Source organism: Rhinolophus sinicus, chromosome 18, assembly GCF_057876585.1.
Source record: "Rhinolophus sinicus isolate RSI-liver-muscle chromosome 18, RSI-T2T, whole genome shotgun sequence".
Lineage (NCBI taxonomy): Eukaryota > Metazoa > Chordata > Mammalia > Chiroptera > Rhinolophidae > Rhinolophus > Rhinolophus sinicus.
In genome coordinates, this window is record NC_142518.1 from 30,941,219 (window position 1) to 30,956,419 (window position 15,201).

Sequence of the window (15,201 nt, forward strand, 5' to 3'; positions counted from 1 at the left end):
GCAGAGAGCAAATTCTTCCTTCCCCCTCAACAGATTGGATGAGGCCCACCCACATGGGGGTGCGGGCAATCTGCTTTACTCAGTCCACCAATCCAAATGTGAATCTCATTCGGAAACACCCTCACAGACACACCCAGAAATCATGTTTAACCAAGTGTCTGAGCATCCCAGGGCCCAGTCATGCTGACATATAAAATTAACCATCACATCCACTTCTAGAAATCTATCCTAAAGAAATGACTGGACAAGAGGGCCAGTGTGTTATGGACAAGGATGTTCATCTCAGCATCTTCGTTCTTACTGGGAAATTGAAAACATCCTAAATGTTGTAAACAGATGTGCGGTGAAACTGTACCCTGTGGAGGGGTGGCTTCTAAAAACAGGCTGTAAGAGGAAGTCATCAATAGTCAAATCGCCCTTGAAAATAATGTAGACAACAACATACTGGAAGCCCAGCGGGGTCACCGTCTCTGGGGGTGAACCCTGATGGAATAGTTTACTTGTGTGTAGGGGTCACACTGCGTGAAAAATGCATACCCTAGACACAAGTATCACTTAGCAAGATGGGAAAGACATTTGAATTGAAAGCAACTGAGGAAATAGAAGATTCATGGCTTCCATCTCACATTCATTCTTTGAGTAAACTAGTGGACAGAATCGTCCCTGTTATTTAAATTGTTTTCTCTTGCTCTGCAAAGTGTAGACGGATCCATTGACATAGTACTTTGACATGTGCATAGGGAGAATAAAGTATGTAAGGGTATGCCCCCAAATGTTATGTTTTTATCTCTAGTCAGGATAACAGATTATTTTTTTTCCTTTGTCTTCTTTTCTTGTGTTTGAGCGTGTACACGTTTATCTCTCTTTTTATGTGTTTCTCCAATGGACAGCCTGGAGGTGAATTTGGCATTACTTCTGAAATATAAAAATAGTTTTTTAAGCCAGTGCTAGCCCACCATGAGGTGACCCACCCAGGTCAGAAGAGTTGCAGGCCCCTCTGGACGCCCTCTTCTGGGGCACCCTAAAAAGGGGAAATGGTGGGCTCTACTTCAAGCACAGGTGCATTTTCTCTGCCACCACATTTAAAGGGATTAGGGAAGCATTAGAGACGGTGCTGGTGCTTACAGAAAACAGAGGTCCTGCTGGGGCCCCCTGAGGAGACACAGCTCCCCCAGACAGCTCACCTGCCCTCACTACGCACCGCTAACCCCTGGGGCTCAAAAAAAAATTAGAAATGTCTCCTGCAGAGCCGGCTCCCTGCTAGGGGACACAGCTTCCCCACCCCTTCCCTTCAGGGCTGCACTGGGCTTCTCCGGCCACCCTGTAGATTGTCACACCACACACTGAGCTAGCACAGCTGAACTACCAGCCTTGGCACAGCAGGAGGGACTCTGGCAGACACACGACACATTTCAGAGGAACAAGCGTGGCCTGGCAGCACTCAGTGAGGTGCAGGTTTAAAGCACGAAAACAATCCTTTGCAGCAATTTGCTGTCATTTCCAGTGAGCAAGCTCTAGCCCGTAAACATACTAATGAGACTCACTCCCATGTCCTGGTGGCTCACCCGGGACAGGACTATACAGACAGGCTCTCATTTCATCTGCATCACAAGTCTCCAGGAAGGTGTTGCCACAACTACGGCACAGATGAAGGAAGCCAGGTGCGGGGAGGCAAATGAACCCACCTAAGTGTTCCCCCGGAAGACTCTGAGGCAGAGGTGAGCACGCAGGATGTTTAAGTCCCCTTGGAAAGGAAGAGAAAGAAGCAGGCAAGGGAGGGCAGAGGGCCAAGTCAGCTGTGATGTGGGCCTAGTGACAGCCTCGGCCACCCCCACGGGAAGCTCTAGAGCAAGAATGGCCCTTCTGAGTTGTTCTGAGTTGCACCTAGATGGCCAGATTTTTACATTTCAGTAGCCATTGGTCAATGGATAGGGCCGACCACAGAAGGCCATGACCTTGGCGAGGTGCTCTCTGGAGCCAAGGCCGACACTGAAGGGGCCGAGCGCTGAGGGCTGTCTGCCAATCACATTGCTGATAGCATCACACTTTCCTGCCTCCCCATTCCCCTGAATCTTGCAGTTAGGCAAGGCCATGTGATCAGTTCTGCCCACTGAGTCGTGAGCTAAAATGACAGGTGTCATTCCCCAGGGGGGCGAGATTCATTAGGCATCACCAAATGGCAGTCTACCACAATGGTCAAACAATCATTCATTTACTCCATGCATACATCCATTCATCAAATCCTTTCTGAGCACCTTGCATGAGCTCAGCACTGTGCTAGGTTCTTGGGATTAAAAGATGAATAAGCAGGGTCATTGCCCTCAACGTGTTCCACATGTCACAGAGGAGGTAGGTGCAAGCAAATAAATACACTATACTGTGTTCATTTCTATAGAAGAGGGGAGCACTGACTGGAGGAATCCAGAGAGGCTTCCTAGAGGAGGTGACAAATGAGTTAGCTCTTAAAGGGCAAGTATATGATTACCAAGCAGACAGGGGGCATAAAAGCCTTTCAGGCAGAGGAAGCGATACTCCCAAGGACATCAAACAGTGCAGAGGCTGTGGAGAGAGGTTCAGAGCAGCTGAAGCATACGGTGTATGGAGTATGAATGACAGGCTAAGGTATTTTGATTTGATGCTCAAACCTAAAGAACCAAAGGAGGTTTTCCAGCAGAGAAGTAGTGTGAGACAAAGTCTTTCTAGGAGAATAACTCCAGTGGGAGGGTAGAAGATGAAGTGGCGGGAAAGATTAGAGGGAGACCAGGTAGAAGGCCATTGCGCGTGTCCCTGAAAAGGGACAATGAGGCTCAAAACAAGGCCTGGGGGTGAGGATTGAGGCCAGAGAGCAGATTCAAGCAGAATTTTTAGGGCATAAGGGCTCAATGTTGGGATGGGGGCCTAAGGGTGACTAATTCTGGGTGATTGGCTTGAGTTCTTTATAACGAGGCCTTAAGTGAAGAACACCAATCTATTAGGCCTCTGTAGCTTGATGGAAATTTGTTCTAATTCTCTGCTTAATAAACAGTTTCTGGTCTATAGTTTGGTCTATGGAGGAGATCGATGCTCCCAGAAGAATGTCCTATGCAGATCAAAGGCTTGTGTTCAGGGTCCAGAGAGGACTATCTAGTCAAAAACACAGGCTTCTCTTATCTCTTACTCTGCTGCTAAGGAATTGGGTCTCAATTTCACATTTTGGCTGATGTTCTTCCTTCTAGAACAGATGGGTGCATTTTTCTCCTCTACGTATAAGTTATAAGGGTAGAGGTGACATCATTTGCTGATACACATGAATGTAAGACATGAAGGAAAGAGCAAAGGTGAAGATAACACCAGGTTTTGGGTCTGAGCAACTGGAAAAATGGAGTTACCATTTATTGAGATGGGGAAGGCGGGGGGAGGAGCAGGTTGGGGGAGGTAGGAGTATAGTTTTAGACATGCTATAGGTGAGATCCTATTAGGCATGCAGGTGGAAAAACGGAGACAGCGGTTAATTATATTAATATAAAGTTCCAAGACATTATCCAGAATGCAGCAAAGAAAGAGAGATGAAAAATATAAAAGAGGGACTCATAGATATGGAGGATAGACTGAGCCAGTCTAGTAAATGTTTGATTGGTGTCTCTGAAGGAAAAAAAATGGAAGAAAGGCAATATTTGAGGCTATAATGGTTGACAATTTTCTAAAATTAATGAAATACATGAATCTTCAGATCCAGAGCCCAACTGATTCAAATAGGATAAAAACAAATCCACACACACAGTGAAGCTGTAGAAACCAAAGAAAAAACGACGATTCTAAAGCAGCCGGGGTAGGAGGGGAGCACAATTACCTATAAAAGAATGACAATTAGAATTTCAGCATAATTTCCAACAGCAACAGTGGAAACCGGAAGACAGCAAATGGATATATATATATATATATATATATATATATATATATATATATATTCTACATACCATGCAATTCATTGTTTTAAAGTGTGCAATTAAGTGGCTCTTTGTGTATTCACAAATTTGTGCAACATCACCACTGTCTAATTCTGGAACATTTTCATAACCCCCAAAAGAAACCCACTACCCATTGGTAGTCACTCCCTATTCCCCTCTCCCCCCAGTCCCTGGCAAGCACTAACCTACTTTCTATTTCTATGGATGTTTCCCATTCTGAACATTTCATATAAATGGAATCATACAATATGTGGTCCTTTGTGACTGGCTTCCTTCACTTAACATAGTTTTCTAGGTCTATACACATTGTAGCATGTATCAGTGCTTCATTCTTTTTATGGCCAAATAATATTCCATTGTATGGATACTACGTTTTATTTACCCATTTGCCAGTTTTTGGTCATGTGGGTTGTTTCTACCTTTTGACTGTTAGGAATAATGCTGTTATAAACATTCATGGTCAAGTTTTTGTGTGGACATATGTTTTTATTTCTCTTGGGTATATACCTAGGAATACAATTGCTGGGTTATATAGTCACTCTATGTTTAACATTTTGAGGAATTTCCAAACTGTTTTCCAGAGCAGCTATACCATTTTACATTCTCACCAGTAATGTATGAGGGTTCCAATTTCTCCATATCTGTGTCAACACTTATTATTTGTCTTTTTTATTATAGCCATTCTAGTGGGTGTGAAGTAATATCTCATTGTGATTTGCATTTCCCTAATGGCTAAATATGTTGAGAATCTTTTCATGTGCTTATTGACCATTTGTATATATTCTTTGGAGAAATGTGTAGCCAATTCTTTTGCCCATTTTTAAATTGGGTTGTCTTTTTATTATTGAGTTGTAAGAGTTCTTTATATATACTTGATACTAGACCCTTATCAAGTATATTATTCTCAAATACTTTATCCCTTTCTATATGTTGTCTTTTCATTTCATTGATGGTGTTCTCTGAAGCACAAAAGTTTTTAATTTTGACAAAGTTCAATTTATCTATTTTTTCTTTTGTTACTCACGTTTTGGTGTTATATTGAAGAATCCATTGCCAAATGCAAAGTCATGCAGATTCATCCCTACATTTTCCTCTAAGAGCTTTATAGTTTTAACTCTCACAGTTAGATTTTTAAATCTATTTTGAGTAATTTTTGTATATGGTAGTAGGTAGGAGTCCAACTTCATTCTTTTGCATATTGGTATACAGTTGTCTCAGCACTATTTGTTGAAAAGACGTCTTCCCTCATTGAATTATCTTGTCACCAAATGCTATCTTTAAAGTGCTGAGAGAAAATACCCATTAACTTGGAATTTTATGCCAAGATAAACTGTACTTCAAGAAAAAGGATGAAATAATGACATTTTCAGGAAAACAAAAAGTGAGAGGTTTTACCAGCAGCTGACCCTCACTTAAGGAACTCCTTAAGGGATGTACTTCCAGAAGGAGGAAGTAAAGTCAGAGATGCATGAAGGAACATTTCAGCAGCAGCATCTATCTATGATGCTGAAAGAGCAACCACAGCCACAGCATCATGCAGCTTGCCTGGCAGTCACCCCCAGAGTCAGGTTCTCTGTGGCAAGGTGGAGGCTCTCTCTTTGGGCTGCACATATTCCTGGGTAATAACAGAAAACTTGAATGACCCCTGGCTAGCACACTAAGGGATCACAAGGAGGATGGCCTGCAGAGGAAGCCTGCCAAAGAACACCTAGCAAGGCATTTTTCTCCAGGGAGGCAAGAGAAATGGATCAATCAGAACCCTATAATCAGGGGCCGGACCGGTGGCTCAGGCAGTTAGAGCTCCATGCTCCTAACTCCGAAGGCTGCCGGTTCGATTCCCACATGGGCCAGTGGGCTCTCAACCACAAGGTTGCCAGTTCAACTCCTCGAGTCCCGCAAGGGATGGTGGGCAGCACCCCCTGCAACTAAGATTGAACATGGCACCTTGAGCTGAGCTGCTGCTGAGCTCCCGGATGGCTCAGTTGGTTGGAGCACATCCTCTCAACCACAAGGTTGCCGGTTCGACTCCCACAAGGGATGGTGGGCTGTGCCCCCTGCAACTAGAAAACAGCAACTGGACCTGGAGCTGAGCTGCGCCCTCCACAACTAAGACTGAAAGGACAACAACTTGAAGCTGAACGGCACCCTCCACAACTAAGATTGAAAGGACAACAACTTGACTTGGAAAAAAGTCCTGGAAGTACACACTGTTCCCCAATAAAGTCCTGGAAGTACACACTGTTCCCCAATAAAGTCCTGTTCCCCTTCCCCAATAAAATCTTTAAAAAAAATAAATAACCCTACAATCAGAGATGAATGGTAGGTGGCCTGCCCATCCATGTAAGCACACCCTTTGAGCCTTAAGTAGTTGTAAGGAGATGTGGCATCTCTCTCTTCTCCAAGCTGTCCTGATGTGCTCAGAATCAAGCCCCAGTTCCATTTCTGGATAGTGAGACACTGCCAGGCAGAAACCCTGTGTCTGTCACTCTCTCTCTCTCCCCATCCCTTCCTCTCTCTCTTCCTGCTTTCTTCCTTGTTTATGATACAACACTAAACCTACTCTAATTGATCACAGAATTATTCACACACCTTTCTAAAACATTTTCCATGAAATCCAATGTAGTATAGACCTTATACAGACAAAACCATGTGAGATTTCCAGAATTCAGTTGAATATCATTTTAATATCTGGAAGTATTGAGTGGTCCTGAGACCATGATAAAATGCAGAATTCCTGTAAAGTTCAAAGGTCTTTAGACTTAGACAGGTACAATACCTTTTAGAAGTCAAAGAAATAAAGAATCATTTGGCAGGAAGGAGATTAGGCTTGGGGTAGTGAGCACACAATAGATTATACAGATGTCATATTATAAAGTTGTACACCTGAAATTTCCATAATGCAATTAACCAATGTTACCCCAATAACTTAAAAAAGAAAGGAGAATGGCTAAATTAAACTTTTCAGAAGAATCAATTGGCTTACTTGGCCTGCGTGGGTCTTGCAGACTTAAGTGAGAAGACTGAGGAATTAGGTAATGTCAGGGGCCCATGACCACCTCTTGAAGTTATAGAAGCATTGACATAGCAACTCTAAATGTCAATGCGGGTTTCTTTGCTACCTCAAGCAGGCTGAGAAGATGGTATAATGGTTTCCTTAGTGGGAATGAGAGGAATTGTTCGGCTCTCTGCACCTCCACAGCTCATGTGTGGCCAAAATTTCTGGTCAAAAGTAACTTCGTGGCCGGCCCGGTGGCTCAGGTGGTTAGAGCTCCATGCTCCTAACTCTGAAGGCTGCCGGTTCGATTCCCACATGGGCCAGTGTGGGCTCTCAACCACAAGGTTGCCAGTTCAATTCCTCGAGTCCCACAAGGGATGGTGGGCTCTGCCCCCTGCAACTAAGATTGAACATGGCACCTTAAACTGAGCTGCCTCCCGGATGGCTCAGTTGGTTGGAGCGCATTCTCTCAACCACAAGGTTGCCAGTTCAATTCCTCAACTCCCGCAAGGGATGGTGGGCAGTGCCCCCTGCAACTAAAATTGAACACGGCACCTTGAGCTGAGCTGCCGCTGAGCTCCTGGATGGCTCAGTTGGTTGGAGCGTGTCCTCTCAACCACAAGGTTGACAGTTTGACTCCCGCAAGGGATGGTGGGCTGTGCCCCCTGCAACTAGAAAACGGCAACTGGACCTGGAGCTGAGCTGCGCCCTCCACAACTAAGACTGAAAGGACAACAACTTGAAGCTGAATGACACCCTCCACAACTAAGATTGAGAGGACAACAACTTGACTTGGAAAAAAGAAGTCCTGGAAGTACACACTGTTCCCCAATAAAGTCCTGTTCCCTAAAAAAAAAAAAAAAAAAATGCAAAAAAAGAAAGTGCAATTAAAACAGTAACAAAGTATCATTAACAAAAAAAAGTAACTTCGCGTCCCTGGGATGATAACCATGTTCCTTGGTGGGTAACGTCTTTTGACTCAGGAAAGATTTCTAATCAAATTTTCTTATAAAAAATCTAAGCAAATTGGGTATATTGTGTACTTGTAATGTTTAAGAAGATTTAGCCTATTCAAGTAACAGCCATGTGACTCTAACTTAAAATATGTAACTGAGATTTTCCTGTCAAGATTGTGGAGTAGGTACACTGTGCTAGCCTCCTCCTATGACCACATCAAAATTACGACTAAACTACAGAACAACCATCAGTGAGAATCTCCTGAAGTCTAGCTGAACTGAAGTTCTACAACTAAGGACATACAGAAGAAGCCACGTCAAGACTAACAGGAGGGGCAGAGACACAGAATAGGCTGGTCCCACACTCACATGGGACCATTAAAAATAGGGATGGATATCTTGGCTGCGGAGGTAACCCTTGGAGGAGCGAGGGGTCCCAGCCCCACACCAGGCTCCTCAGCCCAGGGTTTCAGTGCCAGGGAGAAAATTCCTCATAATTTCTGGCTGAGAAAACCAGTGGAGATTGTGGCTGAGTGAGACGAAGGGCAGCTCAAGTCCCAGGCATTCCTCTTAAAGGGCCCACACATGGACATACTTGCTGACGGACTTGCTCTGAACTCTAGCACTGGGGTAGCAGCTCAAAAGGCACCAGGGACATACCGGGAGGAACTCAGTTGTCTGGCTACAGGGTGAGGGCTAGAGGGGCAGCTTTGTGAACTGGTGGAAGCCATTGTTTATTTGTTGAGTCCTTCCCCATCCCAGTGTACAGACACAGGTGGCCATCATATCTGACCGCCACTGATTTGGCTAACACTGTTCATTGGCTCTGATTCTCTGAGACCCTGCTCACCCAACTTTCGGGCCGACCCAAGCTACTTCTAGTGGCTTTTCTGCATAAACGGCCTGTCATGGCTCATTCTGTAGACTTTCCTAAAATCTCTCAAAGGTTCACAAACCCTAAAAAAGTAGCATCTGGCTTCAGCATGTCCTGTACCTCTTGCTAAACAACCCCAAGCTTGGTGCTAGCAGTAGCCGGCCTTGATTTACATCTTGGCCTCTTGAGGCACCTCTAAGCCAAGCACAGGTGGCAGCCATCTGCAGATTGCTTTGTGGCTCATGCCAGGTGGCCCCAGGCAGGGCATAGGCTATGGCTGAACTTGGCCTGTGGCAAGGCCCTTCCTAAGAGGCCCAGGGCTGGCATGTCTGGTGGCTGGTTCTGACCGAGCCGCAGCATCACCTGGCTGTGTCCAGGGACATCATCCCCAAAGGGCAGCCTAGGCAAGCACTAGAGCCCCACTAATGCAAACCCTGCTCTATAGGGTCAGCCCCTGCATGACAGCTCCTCCACTGTAGTCACAGCCAGTCCTCACAACCAATCAGCCCAAGAGTCAATACCTCCTACTGATATGCAAGCAGCAACCAAGGCTCAACTACAACAGGAGGGTACACACAACTCACACAAAAAACATACCTGGAGCACGTGGCTCATGTGACTAGGGAGACTGTACCACTGAACACCACAGGACACCTACTATACAAGGCCACTCTACTAAGACTCAGAGGCATAGCAGCCCTACCTAATACAGAGAAACAAATACAGGGGGGCAGCCAAAATGGGGAGACAAAGAAACATGCCCCAAATGAAAGAACAGAACAAAGCTCCAGAAAAAGAACTAAACAAAACGGGGACAAGCAATCTACCAGATACAGTGTTCAAAACACTGGTGATAAGGATGCTCAATGATCTCAGGGAGAACTTTAACCAAGAGATAGGAAACATAAAAATGGAGATAGAAAACATAGAGAACCAGTCAGAAATAAAGAATACAATACAATGGTACCTTGGTTTTCGAACATAATCTGCTCTGGAAGACCGTTCAAGTTCTGAAATGTTTGAAAACAGCCGACAGCTAGGCCTCAGGATCTTGCACTCAGCAGAAGCGGCGTGACATGTTCGACTTCCAAGCCGTGTTCAAAAACCAAAGCATTTGCTTCCAGGTTTACAGCATGCATAAACCAAAATGTTTGTCAATGGAGACGTTTGAAAACCAAGGTACTACTGTAACTGAAATGAAAAAAAAACATTACAGAGAATCAACAGTAGATTAGATGAAGCAAAGGATCAAATCAGAGATTTAGAAGAAAGGTAGGAGAAAACACCCAAACAGGACAGCAAAAAGAAAAAAAGAATACAAAAAGTTAGCACAGCTTAGGTGCCTCTGAAACAACATCAAGCATAACAACATCCACATCATAGGCCTACCAGAAAGAAAAGAGAGTGAGCAAGGAATTGAAAACCTATTTGAAAAAATAATGATGGAAAACTTCCCTAATCTGGTAAGGAAATTAATATACAAGCCCAGGAAGTGCGCAGAATCCCAAACAAGATAAACCCAAAGAGGCCAACACCAAGACTCATCATAATTAAAATGCCAAAGGGTAAAGACAAAGAAAGAATCTTAAAAGCAGCAAGAGAAAAGCAGTTAGTTAGGGAGCATCCATAAGACTGTCAGCTGATTTCTCAACAGAAACTTTGCAGGCCAGAAGGGATTGGCACAAAATATACAAAGTGATGGAAAGCAAGGGCCTACAACCAAGATTACTCTACCCAGCAAAGCTATCATTTAGAATCTAAAGACAGATAAAGAGCTTCCCAGACCAAAAAAAAAAAAAAAAAAAAAAAGCTAAAGGAGTTCACCAACACCAAACCAGAATTACAAGGAATCTTAGAGGGATTTTTTTAAGATGAAAAAAAAAAAAAAAAAAAAAAGATAAAAAATATGAATAAAATGACAATAGCTACATATCTACCAAGAATTATTTTCAATGTAAATGAGTTAAATACTCCAATCAACAGATAGGGTGGCTGAATGTATAAGAAAACACGACCCTTACATACGCTCCCTACAAGATTCATTTCAGATAGAAAGACATACACAGTCTGAAAGCAAAGGGATGGAAAAAGATACTTCATGAAAATGGAAACAAAACAAAACAAAAAAGCTGGGGTAGCAATACTTATACCAGACAAAATAGACTTAATAACAAAGGCCATAATAAGAGACAAAGAAGGACCCAGTAACCCCACTTCTGGGAATTTATCTGAAGAAACCCACAATGCTACTTCGAGGAGACGTGTGCATCCATATGTTCACTGCAGCATTGTTTACAATGGCCAAGATGTGGAGGCAGCCTTGGTGTCCATCAATGGATAAGTAGATAAAGAGTAGGTGGTACATATATACAAGGTGTGATCAAACAATATGGTAAATGTTTAAATAAAAAAATGTATTACAGGCTGGCCCAGTGGCTCAGGTGGTTGGAACGCCATGCTCCTAATGCCGAGGTTGCCGGTTCGATTCCCACATGGACCAGTGAGCTGCACCCTCTACAGCTAAGATTATGAACAACGGCTCTCCCTGGAGCTGGGCTGCTATGAGGAGCCAAGGCCTACCGTGTGCTGCTGCGGGCTGCTGTGCGCTGCCCTGGGCTACGGTGTGCTGCCACGAGTAGCTGGTGGCCAGCTTGAGTGGCCGGCAGCCAGTGTGAGTGGTCGGCAGCCTGTGAGAGCTGCCGTGAGCTGCTTTGAGCGGCTGACTGATGACTGGCAACCGACTGCCTCAGCAGGGAGGAGCAAGGAGCATAATACCAGCATGGGCCAGGGAGCTGTGTCCTACACAACTAGACTGAGAAACAACGGCTTGAACCGCAGTGGGAGAGGCAGGCGGAAGAAGGAGAGAAAAAAAGGAAACATCTAACAGAAAAAAATGTATTACAGTAAAAGACACATTGTCATTAATCCCCCTCAAAATACTCCCCTCGCTTTGAACACACTTATCCCAACATTCTTGCCACTTTCTGAAGCAGTTCTGGAAGTTTTTCATGAGTGTCTTTAGTTGTGCTGTTGTAGCTGCCTCAAGGTCCTGCCTGAATCAATTCAAAACGTTTACCTTTCATGGTCATTTTGGCTTTGGGGAAAAGCCAGAAGTCGCATGGTGCCACATTCGGTGAATAAGATGGATAAGGACTCACCGCAATGTTTTTGACAGTAACTGCCGTGTACCAGAAGCGATGTGTGTGTGTGACACGGAGCCTTTCCATTGTGATAAAAAAAAAAGTGGTGAATGCTGCTGCCGAGTGCCATCCAACTGAAAGGCAGGGATCTTCAATATGGGAAGCAGTGCTTCGAACATTAGTAACAGTATGTGACAAGTTTCATCTTGTTCGGTGCAATCAGTTGGCTGTGCGTTAGTCAAGAGAGAAGGTGTGGGGGCTGGCCTGGTGGCTCAGGCGATTAGAGCTCCATGCTCCTAATTCCGAAGGCTGCCGGTTCGATTCCCACATGGGCCAGTGTGCTCTCAACCACAAGGTTGCCAGTTCAATTCCTCGACTCCCGCAAGGGATGGTGGGAAGCGCCCCCTGCAACTAAGATTGAACACGGCACCTTGAGCTGAGCTGCCGCTGAGCTCCCGGATGGCTCAGTTGGTTGGAGTGTGTCCTCTCAACCACAAGGTTGCCGGTTCGAGTCCCGCAAGGTATGGTGGGCTGTGCCCCCTGCAACTAGAAACGGGAACTGGACCTGGAGATGAGCTGCACCCTCCACAACTAAGACTGAAAGGACAACAACTTGAAGCTGAACAGCATCCTCCACAACTAAGATTGAAAGGACAACAACTTGACTTGGACAATAGGCCTGGAAGTACACACTGTTCCCCAATAAAGTCCTGTTCCCCTCTCACAACAAAATCCTTTAAAAAAAAAAAAAGAGCAATATTATAAAAAAAAGAGAGAGAGAGAGAGAGAAGGTGTGTTTTGGGGCAGCTGGATGGCTCAGTTAGTTAGAGCACGAGCTCTGAATAACAGGGTTGTTGGTTCGATTCCCACATGGGCCAGTGAGATGTGCCCTCCACAACTAGATTGGAGACAACAAGCTGCTACTGAGCTTCTGGAGGGGCAGCCAGATGGCTCAGCTGGTTAGAGCATGAGCTCTCAACGAGGTTGCTGGTTCAATTCCCACATGGGCCAGTGAGCTGCGTCCCCTGCAACTAAAGATTGAAAACAGCAACTGGACTTGGAGCTGAGCTGCACCCTCTACAACTAGACTGAAGGGCAACGACTTGGAGCTGATGGGCGCTGGAGAAACACAATATTCCCCAATAAAAAACAAAAACAGAGAAGGTGTGTTTTAAAGTGTGCCACAAATCATGGATCACGAACAACGCATTAACATGAAATGGGCAAACAGTTTCATCCTCTATTATGACAACGCTCCATGTCACACATCACTTCTAGTACGGCAAATAAAAACATTACGGTGTGTCCTCATCCACCTTATTCACTGGATCTGGCACCATGCGACTTCTGGCTCTTCCCCAAAGTCAAAATGACCATGAAAGGTAAACGTTTTCAATCTATTCAGGACATTGAGGCAGCCATGACAGTGCAACTCAAGACACTCACGAAACAGGACTTCCAGAACTGCTTCAGAAAGTGGCAAGAACAATGGGATAAGTGTGTGCTCGAAGTGCGGGGGAGTATTTTGAGGGGGATTAATGGCAACATGTCTTTTACTGTAATACTTTTTAATTTATTTAAACATTCCCTGTATTTTTTTAAATCACACCTTGTACAATGGAATATTGCTTGTCCATGGAAGGAAATGGGTTCTTGCCATCTGTGGTGACAAGGATGGACCTGGAGGGTATTGTGTTGAGTAGAGTATGTCAGACAGAGAAACACAGATGCAATGTGATTTTGCTTGTATGTGGAATCTAAAGAACAAAATAAACAAACAAATGAAACAGAAACAAACTCATAGATACAGAGAACATTTTGATGGTTGCCAGATGGGAGGGGTTTGGGGATGGCTGAAAAAGGGGAAGGGATTAAGAAGCACAAATTGGTTGTTACAGAGTAGTCATGGGGAGATAGGGTATAGTATAAAGAATATAGTCAATAATATTGTAATAACTATGTATAGTGCCAGGTGGGTACTAGACCAGTCAGGGGGATCACTTCTTAAATTTTGTAAATGTCTAACCACTATGCTGTACACCTGAAATTAACATAAAATAATATTAAATGTCAATTATAATTGAAAAATTTAAAAAGGGGGGGGAGGTGAAAGGGAATAAGAGGTTCAAATTTCCCGGTATAAAACAAACAAGTCTTGCAGATGCAATATACAGCATAGGGAATATAGTCAATAATATTGTGATAGTATGGACCGTGTCAGATGGTTGCTGGACTTATGGTGATCATTTCTTTAGGTATATAAATATTGAATAACGATGGTGTACTCCTGAAATGAATATAATATTGTATGTCAGCTATATTTTAATAAAAATCTTTAAAGAAAAATAAGCCATTGATATAGACTTAGGATTTTAAATTTAAATTATACTGTCTATGTATGGTACCAGAATATTCAGGAGAATTTTAAGTTCACTAGATTTAAAAGTTTAATTTGTTCAATTTATGTTATTTAATAAATCTATTAATATTTGAGAGAGTTTTGTTCATTCAAACTGATGAAATATTTTAAAAAGAAAGAGAATATATTAAATTTTGCTGCAGGTAGCAGTCTCTAGAGTGGGAGGTTATGATAGACATTACTAGTCCCTTACCCCACAGCCATTCTCTCACTTACTAAATCCAGATTTTGTTCAGTTATGAAGGGCATTGTGACTCAGGAGAGGCTGGGCCTTTCCCCAGCTGGAGGTGGAGCCTAGCATGAATCCTAAGGAATCATAGCCAATTGCAATAATTCCATTCCCCCTTGCCAGTGATTGGTGCAGGAAAGGAAGTGTGAGGTTTTGACCAAAGATTAAGATGGAGAAGTCTGCTGGGAGGCTTCAAGGAAGGTTTTCCTCTCAAAAAAGGAGCATAAGAGATATGATTCCTCCCTCTGACCTTGGGGTGTTATGTGAGGATGCGATGCCTGGAGCTGATGCAGCCATACTGTAAGCATGAGGGGAGGCACTGACAACTGCGGATGGCAGAGCAGAAATGTATAAAGAAGCTGGGTCACTGAACCTCCAAATTAACCAACCATTATAGTGTTTAAATAATACATTTTCCTTATTGCTTTCTGTTTGTTTGTTTTCATACAATCCATGTTTTAGTACTCCTCACCCTATTTTAAAGATTCCTTTTTGCTCATCATTAAATTAGTATTACATCTTCCCCTTCCTAGATAAAATATTTGCTTATTCTTGTTGATTTATGTGAGAGAAAGGATATTCTCAAATCTCCAAAAGGATAGAGTTATATGGGTTGCTTGTTCTTATTTTCTAATTTTACT

The 15,201-nt window shown here is 43.6% G+C and overlaps 1 long non-coding RNA gene across 7 annotated transcripts in view; it reads right to left on the bottom strand.

Annotated features, from left to right (window-relative positions):
• Window positions 1–15,201, bottom strand: part of LOC141569749 (uncharacterized) — a 77,393-nt gene that overhangs the window by 43,726 nt on the left and 18,466 nt on the right. The window contains exon 2 of one of the 7 annotated variants that reach the window (XR_012493539.2): window positions 9,740–9,963. The exons of the other annotated variants lie outside the window; for them this stretch is intronic. This is a non-coding gene — a long non-coding RNA (uncharacterized LOC141569749). The remainder of the gene's footprint in view (window positions 1–9,739; window positions 9,964–15,201) is intronic. 7 annotated transcript variants of the gene reach the window in all.